Source organism: Coenobita brevimanus, unplaced genomic scaffold (genome assembly GCF_032717465.1).
Source record: "Coenobita brevimanus isolate Jiangsu-jjx unplaced genomic scaffold, ASM3271746v2 jjx.HiC_scaffold_1594, whole genome shotgun sequence".
NCBI classification, from domain to species: Eukaryota; Metazoa; Arthropoda; class Malacostraca; order Decapoda; family Coenobitidae; genus Coenobita; species Coenobita brevimanus.
The window spans coordinates 6,342-21,842 of NW_027642443.1; the positions used below are offsets into that span (position 1 = coordinate 6,342).

At 44.9% G+C, this 15,501-nt stretch overlaps 1 long non-coding RNA gene across 1 annotated transcript; it reads left to right on the top strand.

Moving 5' to 3' along the window:
* The first annotated feature begins 3,013 nt into the window (after positions 1 to 3,013).
* On the top strand, positions 3,014 to 9,737 carry LOC145389620 (uncharacterized). The gene is made up of 3 exons (XR_013895490.1): positions 3,014 to 3,110; positions 7,250 to 7,345; positions 9,687 to 9,737. It is a non-coding gene; the product is annotated as an uncharacterized LOC145389620 (long non-coding RNA).
* Positions 9,738 to 15,501: the final 5,764 nt, after the last annotated feature.

Genomic DNA, 15,501 nt, shown 5'->3' on the forward strand with positions numbered 1-15,501 from the left:
TCTCCTCAACTTTCATTACCAAATTTAACTTTTCATTACCAAATTCGTAAAGCTAGCATTTATTCTTCACTAATTATATATACAAGTGGAAATACATGTAATCACTCTCCTTATAATTAACAGCACGTTGATTATTTTCACGCTATGTACGTTAGCAGATTAATCAGAGAGAGCAAACAATCCACCATCTCCATCCTGTGTATCCTCATACATGTGAAAAATCCATTTGGTAATGCATTATTCTGATTCATTACCAAACGAATTTTTCATTACCAAATTGGCCCACACTTGGTAATGAAAAATAACAAACGGCAACCCTGACAGGGGAGGGGGGAGGGGGGAGGAAGGAAGGGATGAAGGGGCCATGGTGTAAGCAACTGTTTGATGCCGCTCGGCAATTTCAAATTACGGGTGGGAAAAAATTTGGATTTTGGGGGGATTTTTTTCTTTTTTTGGCCATTTTTCGGTCCCGATGGTCCAGGCCCACAATGTCCGGTAAGTGGGGATGTCTGGAAAGTACAGGGATTACTGTACTTGTATGCATCGCTTTAACACTTTCATTGACACTTCAGTTTAGTTATTTAACTTAATGGCTGAATAAGAGTTGGGATGTATTGATGTAGTTATTTATTTATATGTCATACACTATATCTTTCCCAACGCCTCCAGAGCTGTGTACGGAGGGCAGTGGCTGCTCTGCTTAGCTGGTGCATGCACAAGTTGGAGGATCATCACCCTCATCGTCAGCGGCGTCAGCCAATACTTTATCCTGGTCATTAACCAAACCATCTTCAGCATCATCCAGGTCACTGGGGTCATCTGAAGGCTGCAGCAATGAGAGGAAAGAAGAGGACAATGAAAATGGGTTCACTCAAGCACTTACGACAATTGTATACAAGTACCTGTCTGTTGGAATGCCCCAGGCCGTACCCAACCCCCTGGCAGCACTACAGGTGATATTTGTTATATTTTGTCATTGTAATTATTATGTACAAGTACCTGTCTGTTGGAATGCCCCAGCCGTACCCAACTGGCTGGCAGCACTACAGGTAATATTTACTATAATTTGTCAGTGTAATTATTATATACCGTACAAGTACCTGTCTGTTGGAATGCCCCAGCCGTACCCAGCTGGCTGGCAGCACTACAGGTGATATTTATTATAATTTGTCAGTGTAATTATTATATACCATACAAGTACCTGTCTATTGGAATGCCCCAGGCCATACCCAACTGGCTGGCAGCACTACTGGTGATATTTCTTATATTGTCAGTGTAGTGCACAAATCCTGCACCAGCACCACACAACACATTTAGTAGTGTCCTGAAGCACATCTGCAATGTGAACTCAGTGAACTGTGGGCTGCAGCTGCCCTCCTCAGTTCACCATCCACTTTTCTGGGGATAGGGAGGGAGCTGAGGAATGTTTGTCAAATCTGGCATTGGAGCTGCCCAGTACAGCACATGAAGGCATCCCTCTTTATATACTTTACTAAGCTTAAATTGTTTGTAAAATGGCGTGTGTACTACATCTGTCTTCACTCAATGTTAACAAACACTTCATATGGAAGTCATTTAGATGGAATATCAGAGTAACCAAAACTAAACCATTTCTTAGTAAAGTTAGGCAGGTTTGTTCATGCTATTACTTGGGTAGGGACCATTATAAATACTTGCCAGTGTACAATATCACCTCAGACATTACAACAGTTGCGACAGAATTAAGATATCAAGTATCCTGGATTCTTGTAACATGTTAGGAGTAGTTTTCTGTGAACTGGTGGGTTAATCAAGGGCATAAATTGCTAGCCATGTGGGGAGGGTGAAGAATGAGAGACTGGTTAGGACAGTGTGTGTGTGTGCGCATGAGGTGGAGGGGGAGACCAGGAGCAAGATGGGAGGATTAACTGGAAAGATAAATGAGAGAGGAGGATATGAGTTAAGGGGAGGGCAGCCAAAGGACAGGGCAATGTGGAAGCAGTTTGTTTTTGGTCATTCCATACAGGATTAAGGCTTGTGGCAATAGTAAGATAAATTATTCCTATGTATTGCCAGCAGCATTAATCCTTTAAGGGTTATGTCACTCGTGTTTATAACTGTTGTATGCAGTCAGGAGCCAGAGTCAGGAGTTTGAGGATGTGGTTTCAATTCCAATAGCTTTTCTTGGGATCATTATGCAATCATTACAATAGGTAGCATTATTATATGTCATATGTTAATTTTGTTTGTGTGTTTTAGATATAACTAACCCTTCTTCTTGTATAAACCTGCCTCATATATAGCATAATAGGTGTATGTTGGTGGTGGTTATATACCCAGTCCCCATTTTTGCCCACAGGTTATGTACTCTTTCATGCGAGCAAATTTCCATAAACATAAGTACTCTTAACATCAGGAGGCCTTTTGTATTAGGGTTCTGTTTGAGTAACCACAGTGTCATTTTGAGTAGTGCATGTGTGGATGGTAGAGAAAAAGTTGAGTGGCACCTTTAACACTTTACAAGTGTAGGTGTTACAGGATTTAAGAAATGCTAAAGGGAAGATGATTAACCAGGTTGTACTTATAAGGTGGAGCCATTATTTCATTGTTTGGTGATATATTAATAACTGGCATATGTTACTGGGTATGCTGTTTGATTGTTATACTCTCTCTTTCTGGTGGGGAGATGGGGGGGATCCTACCTCATCCCTTTTCTCTGGTTGGATTTAGGGGAGAAATATTGGGATACTTTGTATGAAAAGGCAGTCTGGTGGTGTGTCAGACCTCTCAAGTTTTTATATCTACCCAAGCAGAATCAAGTCGTCTGTATATAGCAGGATTATACAGTACTGAAAATCAATGTAATTGCAGAGGAGTTAAAGTGATTGTTCTCCCACGGGTCATTCGGCAAGTATCAAATCTGAGCCAGTGAGCAGGATTGTTAGTGTGGCAGGCAAAACTGATCAGCCAAGCCTCCCACTTCCTCCACACTGCCAACCCTCATCCCCTGGCCTGCCCATCATCCTCTGTGGAGGGGCAGCAGCAACACACAAGGGCTCTAGTGTTGCCCAAACAAGCACTGTCTCTTGGTAAACGCCTCCAGTCACTCACCAATACCTGGATGATGCAAGGTTAGTCATATCTGCCTATGTTTGCTGTCATTTTATGCATTTACCTTTGTTTGTGTCCAGCTGTGTATTTATCACAAGGTAACGAAACTCCACTGATATCTGGATGATGCATAGTTTGTCAGGTAGATTTATATTACTGACAAATCTGGCATGTAATTTTTGGCTTAGTTTTTATTTACTCTGAAAATAGAAAGTTATTCTGGAAAGAGGTGTGGAAATGTAGAAGTGAAAGCGGTAAGAAATGGGATGGTGTGAAGGATGTAGGTGTTAGATTATTAACCCATGGAGATGAAGTAAGGACCAGATGGAAAGAATATTTTGAAAGCCTGATGAATGGGGATAGAGAGAGCAGAGCAGCTGTAAACATGATTGGTTTTGGGGGATTTGCAGAGAAGGTATGCAGTGCCAGGAGACGTGACACTCACACAGGTGAAGAGTGCTGTGAAGCGGCTGAAAAATGGGAAAGCAGCTGGGGTTGATGAGGTTTATGCAGAGATGCTTAAATGTAGTGGAGAGAATGGAATGAAGTGCTTGTTGGAGATATGTAAGAAGGCATGGATGAGTGAAACTGTGCCTGCAGAGTGGAAAAAGGCTGTGATTGTACCCCTGTACAAAAATAAAGGTGAACGAAGTGAGTGCAAAAATTATCGTGGCGTAAGCTTACTGAGTGTGGTAGGAAAGGTATATGGAAGAATTATTATAGAGAAAGTAAGAGAGATATCGGAAGTCCTAGTGAGTGATGAACAAGGTGGAGTGATGAACAAGGTGGCTTTGAGTGGCAGAGGATGTGTGGACCAAATATTTGCAGTGAGACAGATAGTAGAGAAGGCTTGTGAGAAGGACCATAAGGTGTTTATGGCATTCATGGATCTGGAAAAAGCATATGACAAAGTGGACAGAGAAGGATTGTGGAAAGTTTTCCGCATGTATGGTGTAGAGGTTAAGCTGTTAGATGCTGTCAAGAGTTTTTATGATGGTAGTGAAGCATGTGTCAGGGTTAATGGGCATCTAAGTGAATGGTTCACAGTCAGAGTGGGCATGTGACAAGGTTGTGTGATGTCCCCATGGTTGTTCAATGTATATATGGATGGGGTGATGAGGAAAGTGAAAACACGAGTAATGGAGAGAGGGGTGGCATTGGTGATGGATGGAATATCTCAAACTTGTTGTATGCTGATGATGCAGTACTGCTTGCAAGTACCGGACAAGAGCTTGGTAGGCTAGTGCAGAGTTTTGCTGATGTCTGTAAGCGTCGTGCCTTGAGAGTAATTGTAGAAAAGAGTAAAGCGATGGTTATTGAGAGAAGGTGACTTCCTGTGCAATGTAACAGTGAATGGAGAGAGACTGGAATTGGTGAGAGAGTTCAAATACCTGGGTACAGTGATAGAAAAGAGAGGAAAATGTGCAAAAGAAGTTGAAAGTAGAGTGACAAGGAAGAAAAGTAGCTGGTGCAATGAAGGCCTTGATAAGAAACAGAGGCTTGAGTGTTGCAGCTGCATGAGTATTACATGAAGGAGTGTTAGTGCCAACTTTAACATATGGATATGAGACTATGGTGTGGCATGAAAATGAAAAGTCAAGAGTAAGAGCAGTGGAGATGGGACTGCTGAGGAATGTATGTGGAGTACAGAGGGTGGATAGGATATGAAATAATGTGATTCGTGAAAGCTGTGGAGTGAGGAAGTCGGTGGACACCAGAATTGAAGAGAGTGCACTGAGATGGTATGGTCATGTGGAGAGAATGGATAACAATAGAGTGGTGAAGAAGGTATATCTGAGCGAATTCGAAGGAGGGAGGAGGCAAGGTAGGCCAAGGAGAAGGTGGAGAGATATGGTGGATGAATGTGTGAGGAAGAGAGGTTTGGAAGTCGGTGAGGCTGGGGAACTGACAGGAGATCGAGCTGGCTGGATGAATTTTGTGAGGAGATGTGCATGATCAGGGATTTTTGGCACCCCTTTTTAACGTGGCAGCGTCTGGATTGACTCTGTCGGATACGATATGTGAAGCTACAGCACGTGGTGAATGTTTTTGGCGTATCCGATAGAGCCAGGGTTCTGGGGGCTTGAATGATGAGTGAACGGAAGCGTGGCCCATTGGATTGGGCAATTTTAGGCTGTCTGGACATTGCTACTCCTCACCCTGCCCTTGGGTGGGAAAGGAGGTCCGGATGATGATGATGATGATGATTTATTATTATTGTTATTATTATACACCGGGTAATTGTGTTTTCTTAATTGGTTTATATATATAGTTTTTATTCTTTACCTCCAGCCAAGATATCAAGGGATGTAACTGGAGGAGTTAAATATGGATTTCAGCCACTTCATGATTAGAGGTTCCTATAATGCTAAAGTAAATAATGACAATAGTGAGTGTATAATTAAAGAAACTACTGAAGTTTAACCTTTTGTGCTTTGGACCCATTAAACCTTTCACTATGATGATGTACAGTGTTCTACATTTTTAAAATTCATTCTTCTAACAATTTTATCGAATTGTGACGAACCACCTACAGCCAAGATGCAAGTCTATCTATCTATTGCCAGACACCATAATCCCTTACGGGGTGGCCATTTGACTCTGAGTTATTTGTTTTACAGGGAGGGGCTCTAACCCTCCACCAACCCACTTGACATGTAGGGAGCACGTGTGGTTTGGTTATATGGTTACCACCCAGCGTTGTAAATGGTTTCTTGGCTTACAGGAAACCATTTGGCTTGTCACTCAATGTAAAGCCACCTGTAACGGAAAGAAAAGGAATAAGAAGTGACAGGAAAGATGGGAGAAATAGGAAGAGAGGAGGGCAGGCACAGAAAAAGAATGATAAAGGCTAAGGAAGAAGTAGGCAGCACTACATCAAGTGAGTGGATGATGGTTGCCACCACCTACCAGTACTTTCTTGAAAAAATACAGTAAATTTAAACTGTCTGTGGATAATGTTTTGTGATTTGGACCTAAACCTTTCAGTATGATACTGGTGTAATTTTTATTTATTTTTAATATTTCTCTTAACAAATTTATCCAACTGGGATGACTTCCTGTAGCCAAGACGCTGCTAGTACTCCCTTCAAAGTAAAATACAATTAATGTTAATTGTTTGTGGATAATGAAAATAAATACTTTAAAAACCTCATACTGAAAGGGCCAGATATTTGGTAATATTTTATTGGTACCCACACACTGAAAAATTTTTATCGGCTGATCTTAGGATTGAAACTTCTTTACTGGTATCTTTTCCCTAAACAGCTTTCATTACTCTTCCTCCCTCAGTGCCAGCCTCTTCCTCCTCCTCCTCTCTTAATGCTAGCCCCCCCTTTCTCTCTCTCCCCCCCCAGTGTTAGTAATTTCCTTCTCATCCCTTTCTCTCAGTGCCAGCCCCTTTCTCCTCCCTCCACCACCACCCTCTATCTTCAGAGAGAGTTATCCCCTCCCCCATATCTCTCATTTGGAGCCTTCTCCTCATCCCCCTCCTTTCTCAGTGCACTTTCCTTACACCTTGCTCCCTCCTCAGTCCCCTGTCCCTTACACCTAGCTTCCTCCTTTCTAAGTGCACATCCCCTACACCTCCTTCTCCCTCCCTCCCTTTCACTTGTAGCCCCCTACTCCTCCTCCCCTTCATTTTGCAGTGCCCACCCCTTTCTCTCTCTCTCTCTGCCAGCTCCTTATTCCTCCTCCTTTCCATCTCAATGCCAGCCCCTTCCTCCTCCTCTCCTCTTCATCTCTGTGCCAGCCTCTTCCTTCTCCATTGTGTGTGTATACCAGCTCAGTACTCCTCCTCCTTTCCGTCTATCACATTGCCACCCCTTCTTCCTCCATTCTCCTCTCTCAATGTCAGCTCCACCCCCCACCCCCCCCTCCATTTCTCATAATGCCAGCCTCTTCCTCCATATCCATTTCATTCTCATCTTCTCTCTTAGTTCCAGCCTCCTCCTCCTCCTCCCTTACTGCCAACACTTCCCTTATTCAAGAAAGAGCACCTGGTCACTTGCCTCATAATCCAGCCTGGACTAAGGTGTGTAGACCCAGGCACCTGTGCTGCTGATGGGACACTGAAGGGTTGTATAATGGTTGGAGGAGTGGTTTTTAACAATTTTATTATTATTTTTAACCAGTTTTGTTCTGATCCCATTCACAACAGAGGTGCGAGGACACGTGATCAGCCACGTTAAGGGTGAGACAGACTGCCAGTTGACACCTAAGTGTGCCATCATACTCACCCTTCTTGATGCCCAAGGTAATTAATGTATTGAAGGTTAGTTGTTTTTATTATGAGTAAAATATATTTTATGTCCACTTGATTAAAACTTATCTTATTCCTTCTTTATCATTTGTCTTGTTTGTGAAAGGTGAAGCATTGGTTGTAATGGTGGTTGTATTTATCATAAAAAAAAGTACCGGTATAGTATAATAGTGGAAGGTGGGGGTGCAGTCACCCTCTCTCCCTTCCCCCCTTTTCTCTGTCCCCACCCCTTCCACTTTATAGTGACCCCCTCTCTTCCCCCATGCAGTGTAGTGCCTCCCCCCTCCTCTATGCTCTGCTTGATGCAATCCCCATCTCCCCCTCTCCTTGATGTCCCCATCCTCAACCCCCCTCTCTGCTTGTAGTCCCCATCCCCTCTCTCTCTACCTCATGTTGTCCCCATCCTTCCTTGTCTCCTATGTAGTGCCCCTGAGTGACAAGTGAAATGGTGTGCTATACACCATGTCATTTGCTATGGTGGGTGGTGGTTTAGTGGGTTAAGGTGGTCCAGCTGGATGGACACTGTAAGGGTTACATCTGAGGGGTGGGCAAGTGAGGCTGGTAACCGTTGCCTCGTTGGCACTGAGTACCTCCAGCTGCCTGTGTAATAGGCCACAAAATACCATTAGTTGCTGTTGTTGTAGCAGCATAACTCCTGGGTCCATATTCTTGTAACTTAAGGAGGCTGCCTAGCATCATTTCCTTAGCTAATTATTTTTGGATATGGCTGCCTACTGTCAATTTGTATGTTATTTATGCTGATTATGGAGGTATTGTAATGATTTAAATGACACAAGAGGATAGTAAGGAGTAATAAGCAGAATAATCACTTAAGAGAGATATTAGACAGTTTCTAACTGATGGGCCTTGGTCATCCCCTTCCTCCCCCCAATCCTACTGTTTGCCCAACTCTTTTTTTTTTTTTTTTTTTTTTTTTTTTTTTTTTTGAGATAGGGTTGAGATGATTACTATCCTCCCCCCCCCTGCATCCTTATTACCCTAACTTGTTGGTAGGTGGGGGCACTCACCATCCACTCACTGTGTAGTGCTGCTTTGGGTGTCTGCCCTTTCCTGTCCTCCTTCCTTCCTTCCTCTTGTGTCTTGCCTTCCTTCATTCTTTCCTCTTTCTTCTGCCTGTGGGTGACTCTACACTGAGTGACAAGCCAAATGGTTTCCTGTACACCAGGAAACCATTTACTGTGCTGGGTGGTAGCCATATAACCAAATTATGGCGCCTGGTGGTTTAGTGGGTAATTAAGGCGCCCCAGTCAGATTGGGCCTATGTAGGTTAATATCCAAGGGATGGTTGGGGTATAATGCACATGTAATGCCACTCAGGGATGAGTGAGGCTGGTCACTCTCATCTTATGTGTTAGGACCATCTTGCCTAGCCCTAGGCCCCTACACTCTTCATGTGGCTACATAGGGTTGGATGATGGATGGATGGATAACCCTAATTCCATTAAAACATCAGGTTAGGTAGGATCCAGAAAGAGAAAGCATATAAGTAGGATTTTGTTATTTTGTTGTATCAAGATGCTACTGAAGGATGCCTTCATGCAGTGGCACTGATATAACCATGTACCCAGTATAGAGGGATGCCTTCATGCAGTGGCACTGATATAACCATGTAGCCAGTATAGAGGGATGCCTTCATGCAGTGGCACTGATATAACCATGTAGCCAGGATAGAGGGATGCCCATGCAGTGGCACTATGATATCATGTAGCCATGTAGCACAGATATAACCATGTAGCCAGTATAGATGGATGCCTTCATGCAGTGGCACTGATATAACCATGTAGCCAGTATAGAGGGATGCCTTCATGCAGTGGCACTGATATAACCATGTAGCCAGTATAGAGGGATGCCTTCATGCAGTGGCACTGATATAACCATGTAGCCAGTATAGAGGGATGCCTTCATGCAGTGGCACTGATATAACCATGTAGCCAGTATAGAGGGATGCCTTCATGCAGTGGCACTGATATAACCATGTACCCAGTCTTGTTATCCCCTGAAAGGAGGAGGACTGACTGCAAGATAAGAGCTTGTAGTTCACTGGTTCACCTTCAGAGGAGCCTGGGACTACAGCAGCAGGAAAAACATCATAAAGATGATGAGTATGATGGCAATATTTCTTATTATGCTGATGATCATTATGATCATCAGCACAATAAGGAATATTATCATCATATTGATCTTTATCCTTATGATGTTTTTCCTGCTGTACTAAAACACTAGGACCCATATTGTCATCAGTAAACTTCCTGATATATCCTAAGCAGTTATTCTGTTTATTACTGTAGTAACACAGTGTCTCTCTCCCCACCAGGCTGCAGCAATCCACTCTCCCTGTTGTCCAAGCTCCTCAACTCACTGCTTCCAACATCTGTCATATCACTTGCTGAAGTTTTATTTATTGACCATAGGTAGAAGGTGGTCATGCAAACACTGTAGGTGTGTTTTGTACATATAAATGGTTGTAGATTAATTGAACTCGACTAAAGTGATTAGGTACACGACATTCTTCACTGAAGGTTTTGTGTGGGGGGGGACTATCATTTTTTTCTTTTCTTTTTAAATCCCAGGTTAGAGTTGTAGTACATATATAAGAACGGACTTATGCTTAATGCTCAGCATGTTTCTTAGACACAGACATGAGGAGAGCTGGATCAGTGGATCTTTTTCTAAATGCTCCATTATGTGAATTTCTATTACCCCTTGCATCAGGAGGACAATTTTCTAAAGCTATTACTGGTAGTGTGAGTTGGGAGCGGGGCAGTGAAATGGCGGGGGACAGGGCGACGTGGAGGCGATTTGTTTTTGGCCACCCCGAACGGGATTGAGGCATCTGGCAATAGGTAGATAGATATTGCTGGTAGTTAAATGATACTAAGTCATTGATGTGTGCAGGCAAAAATTTAATGTAGCTTTTAACCACTTCACACTGAAGTTTTACCAAGGCCATTCAGTATGGGGCATAAAATGTTTGCCTTTGGAGACAACACTGCAAAAGCCAGTCAGTTTGCCATTAGTTTCTTGTGATGGCCTGAATAAGTGAATGTAAAATAGATCCACAAAGGCTTCAACTGTAAGAATAATAGTTTGTCTCAATGCACAACTAATATTACTATACAGTTTTTACCGGCACTCTAACTTGGCCTAAAATTAACATCTTTTCCATTATCACTGTACAGTACTGTACTTGTAACATGAGATTGCCTAGAATATTGTGCTAGTCATGAGGAAGTGCTATGAAAATGATGTTTCTGGCATTGAACAAGAATTTCGGCTACAAAATTATGAAAATTCGGCCAAGTTAAGGTGAAGAGAGTATAGGCATGTACCATATATGTATAGTAAATGAATGTTACTTTGTAAAAAATAAATTCTTGTGTATACATTTCCACAATCTTGTTTCAGTTGCCTGTCTATACCCTTTTTGCCTTAACTTGGTCCAAATTTCTTTCAGTCTTCTGTCTTTGTGCTAAGTACTGTTTGGAGTACAGCCGTATGTGATGTTGGTATTGTCAGTCAGTTATACCATTGTTCTGTATCACTGTATAATGTAAGTGTTAGTGTACAATGTAACACTGAAGTTGCCATTACCAAACCTGGCAGCAAAATAATATCAGCGTATGAAAGTCATCAAAACTTACAGAATTTATGCATAAAAATATATATGTTTTGTGGACCAAATTATTATATTGCAGTGGCATCTTTAGTATTACATATTACTGTTTAGTTAGACCTTTACACTATGTTAAAAGTTTACCTCCTACACCTTATGCAGGAGAGAGAGGCAGGGTACATACTGTAGAAGGGGAAATGGTGTGTGTGTGTGTGTGTGTGTGTGTGTGTGTGTGAGAGAGAGAGAGAGAGAGAGAGCATAGTAAGGGGAGATGGTTTTGTGTGTGTGAGAGAGAGAGAATTGGAAAATGTGAGTATGTTTAAGTACTTGGGTAGTGTGATGAGTAAGGATGGAGGTTTGGAGGGTGAAGTGCTTGAAAGGGTACAGCAGGGAAGAAAGGTTGCTGGTTCTTTGAAAGCAGTGATAAGAAGCAGGGAAGTGAGCATGGAAGTGAAAAAGTTACTACATGACAGTATTGTGATACCAACTCTAACGTACGGAAGTGAAGCTTGGACGTTGTTGGAAGGACACAAGTCAAGAGTGAGAGCAGTGGAAATGAGTTATTTAAGAGGAGCCTGTGGAGTCACATGGAGAGACAGGCTGATGAATGAAGATATAGAGGAGCGTTGTGTGGATGGGGTGGAGAGGTATATGAGAGAGGGGTGTGTGAGTTGGGAGCAGGGCAGTGAAATGGTGGGGGACGGCGATTTGTTTGTGGCCACCCCAAACGGGATTGAGGCGTCTGGCAATAGATATATAGATAGAGGTAGGTACATAATAAGGGGAAATAGGATTGCGTGTGTGTGTGTGTGTGTGAGAGAGAGAGAGAGGGGAAATGGAATTGTGTGTGTGTCTGTGAGAGAGAGAGAGAGGGGGGGGGGTGACATGATGAAGGGATCAGAGTTAAGGGGAAGGGAGAGAGAGAAGGAGGGGTTGAAGGGTACATATAATGAGAAATGTGTGTGTGTGTGTGAGAGAGAGAGAGAGAGAGAGAGAGAGAGAGTTACAAGGGGAGGGGGTTCTTTCAATTTATGGCCCAGATAAAACAAAATGCTTTCCATGCACTGACCCACGCCATATGAAGATATAATACTGGATGGTATAGTAGTTGTAGTAGTAGTAATAGTAGCAGTAGTAGTAGTAATAGTTCACCTGGAATATGAACCCAGTGTACTGCAGGTTGGAATTATTGTGTACTGCTGATTATTATTTTCCCATCAATCACCAGTAATTTATCACTACATTGTGTCAGATTTCCTGCCCATATCCCACACCCCCGTCGTCCTGTCATTATCCTGCCCTCCCACCCCCTCTCTCACTCTCCCACCCCCTCTCTCACTCTCCCACCCCCTCTCTCACTCTCCCACCCATACTGTCTTCCCCTTATCAATACCGAGATTGCTTTGGAAAATAATCAGTTATACAATAATTTCAGCCTTTAGTCCACTGGGTTCACATTCCAGATGAATTTGTGGCTAGAACTGCTACTACTACTACTAAAACCATCCAGTATTGTGTCTTTATATGGAGTGGTTGAGTCCACAGAAAGAATCTTTGATTTTTTGTGAGTCATGAATTGAGAAAAGAATCCCCCCCCCCATGTGACTCTCTCTCTCTCTCTCTCTCTCTCTCCACTAGCACATCTCCCCCTTCATTATTTACATGCTTTTTCACAGCCATGAACCTCATATACAATGTAACTTGAATCTCAAACGTAACGTGTTGAACACTGGAGTACAAAATAAAGTGGTGGCAATACTACCTACCCTGTTTCCTGTATCCTGTAATAATGTACAAGACAAAACTTACCAGGCCCATGGATGAACAGGGGAGACTGAGGCCTTGGTGTTCAGCTCCGAAAAAATTAGTTTACATATTTTCTACCAGATGGCAGCACCAGTCTTCTCAGGAACAGCAAAACATAAGCCCCCTTCCCTGTGCAACCAACAATAGTTCAAACGATGACCAATAGATGGCAGCACTGGTACAATTAGTTCACATATTTGCCAACAGATGGCGCCACCGTCGACTCCGATAGGCGACGGTGGCGCCATCTACCAGGCTAAAAATCAGGGGGGGGCCATCAATAGGGCATCATAAGGCCTGGGTGTTGAGCAGTGGTACAAGCTTCCAATTTTTGCCACCAGATGGCAGCACCAGTCTTCTCAGGAACAGCGAAACATAAGCCCCCTTCCCTGCGCAACCAAAAATAGTTCAAAGAATGACCAATAGATGGCAGCACTAACAATGGTGCTGCCATCTATCGGTCATCCATTGAACTATCTTTGGTTGCACAGGGAAGGGGGCTTATGTTTCGCTGTTCCTGAGAAGACTGGTGCTGCCACCTGGTGGGGGAAATTGGAAGCTTGTACCACTGCTCAACACCCGGGCCTTATGATGCCCTATTGCTAAATCCAGCAGCTCATCAAATTTTTTTTCGTTCTCCCATATTTTGGAATTAAAACACACAGAAGACGACTTTATTTATTTGCACGGGCGAAAATATTGTTAAAAAAAGACTACATACACAAAAAAATACTTAAAATCGCGTGGAAAAGCTGGAATAAAATACATATCACATCATCGGCCTGAAGAGCCGAGGAGGAAGAGGAGGAGAAGGGGGAAGGAGGACGAGGAGATGGGGAAGGGGGGAAGAAGAGAAGGGGGAGAGGGGACAAGGAGGAGGAGGAGATTGGGAGGAGGGAAGACGAGAAGGGGAAGAGGGGGAGGAAGTTGGCACTGAGAGGTGGAGGAAGCGGAGGAGGAGGAAGGCTGGCACTGAAGGAGAAGAGGAGGAGGAAGGTTGGCAGTTAGGGAGAAGAGGAGGAGGAGGAGGTTGGCAATGAGGGAGAGGAGGAGGAGGAGGCTGGCACTGAGGGAGAAGAGGAGGAGGAGGAGGAAGAGGTTGGCACTGAGGGAGAGAAGGAGGAGGTTGACACTGAGGGAGAGGAGGAGGAGGAGGAGGCTGGCACTGAGGGAGAGGAGGAGGAGGTTGGCACTGAGGGAGAGGAGGAGGAGGAGGAGGAGGCTGGCACTGAGGGAGAGGAGGAGGAGGAGGAGTAGGAGGAGGTTGGCACTGAGGGAGAGGAGGAGGAGGAGGAGGAGGAGTAGGAGGAGGTTGGCACTGAGGGAGAGGAGGAGGAGGAGGAGTAGGAGGAGGTTGGCACTGAGGGAGAGGAGGAGGAGGAGGAGGAGGTTGGCACTGAGGGAGAGGAGGAGGAGGAGGAGGAGTAGGAGGAGGTTGGCACTGAGGGAGAGGAGGAGTAGGAGGAGGTTGGCACTGAGGGAGAGGAGGAGGAGGAGGTTGGCACTGAGGGAGAGGAGGAGGAGGAGGTTGGCACTGAGGGAGAGGAGGAAGAGGTTGGCACTGAGGGAGAGGAGGAGGAGGAGGAGGTTGGCACTGAGGGAGAGGAGGAGGAGGAGGTTGGCACTGAGGGAGAGGAGGAGGAGGAGGAGGAGGAGGTTGGCACTGAGGGAGAGGAGGAGGAGGAGGTTGGCACTGAGGGAGAGGAGGAGGAGGAGGAGGTTGGCACTGAGGGAGAGGAGGAGGAGGAGGAGGAGGAGGTTGGCACTGAGGGAGAGGAGGAGGAGGAGGAGGAGGAGGTTGGCACTGAGGGAGAGGAGGAGGAGGAGGAGGAGGAGGTTGGCACTGAGGGAGAGGAGGAGGAGGAGGAGGAGGAGGAGGAGGTTGGCACTGAGAGGGGGTAGGATTAGAAGGAGGAAACTGGCACTGAGAAGGATCAGGATTAGGAGAAGGAGGTTGGCACCGTGATGGGGGTAGGATTAGGAGGAGGCTGGCACTGAGGGGAGGTATGATTAGGGGGAGGAAGAGGTTGGCACTGAGGGGGGGTACAATTAGGGGGAGGAAGAGGTTGGCACTGAGAGGGGGTACAATTAGGGGGAGGAAGAGGTTGGCACTGAGGGGGGGTACAATTAGGGGGAGGAAGAGGTTGGCACTGAGGGGGGGTACAATTAGGAGGAGGAAGAGGTTGGCACTGAGGGGGGGTACAATTAGGGGGAGGAAGAGGTTGGCACTGAGGGGGGATACAATTAGGGGGAGGAAGAGGCTGGCACTGAGGGGGGGTACAATTAGGAGGAGGAAGAGGTTGGCACTGAGAGGGAGGTGGGATTAGGAGGCTGGCACTGGGGTCTGAGAGGGTGGGTAGAATCAGGAGGAGGAGGTTGGCACTGAGGGGGTAGGATTAGGAGGAGGAAGAGACTGGCACTGAGGGGGCAGGATTAGGAGGAGGAGGTTGGCACTGAGCAGGGGGTAGGATTAGGATTAGGAGGAGGTTGGCACTGAGAGTGGGTAGGATTAGGATTTGGAGGTTGGCACTGAGAAGGAAGGAGGCAACTCACCTAGAGGTGTGTTGTGTTCCAGGGTGGTTTAGTCTGCTGGTGCGGGCGTGGGTGTGGCAGTGCGGGTGCTGAAATGAGGCAATAATAAATTAAATACCTATTAATTACACACACACACACACACACACACACACACACACACACACCTTAACATCCT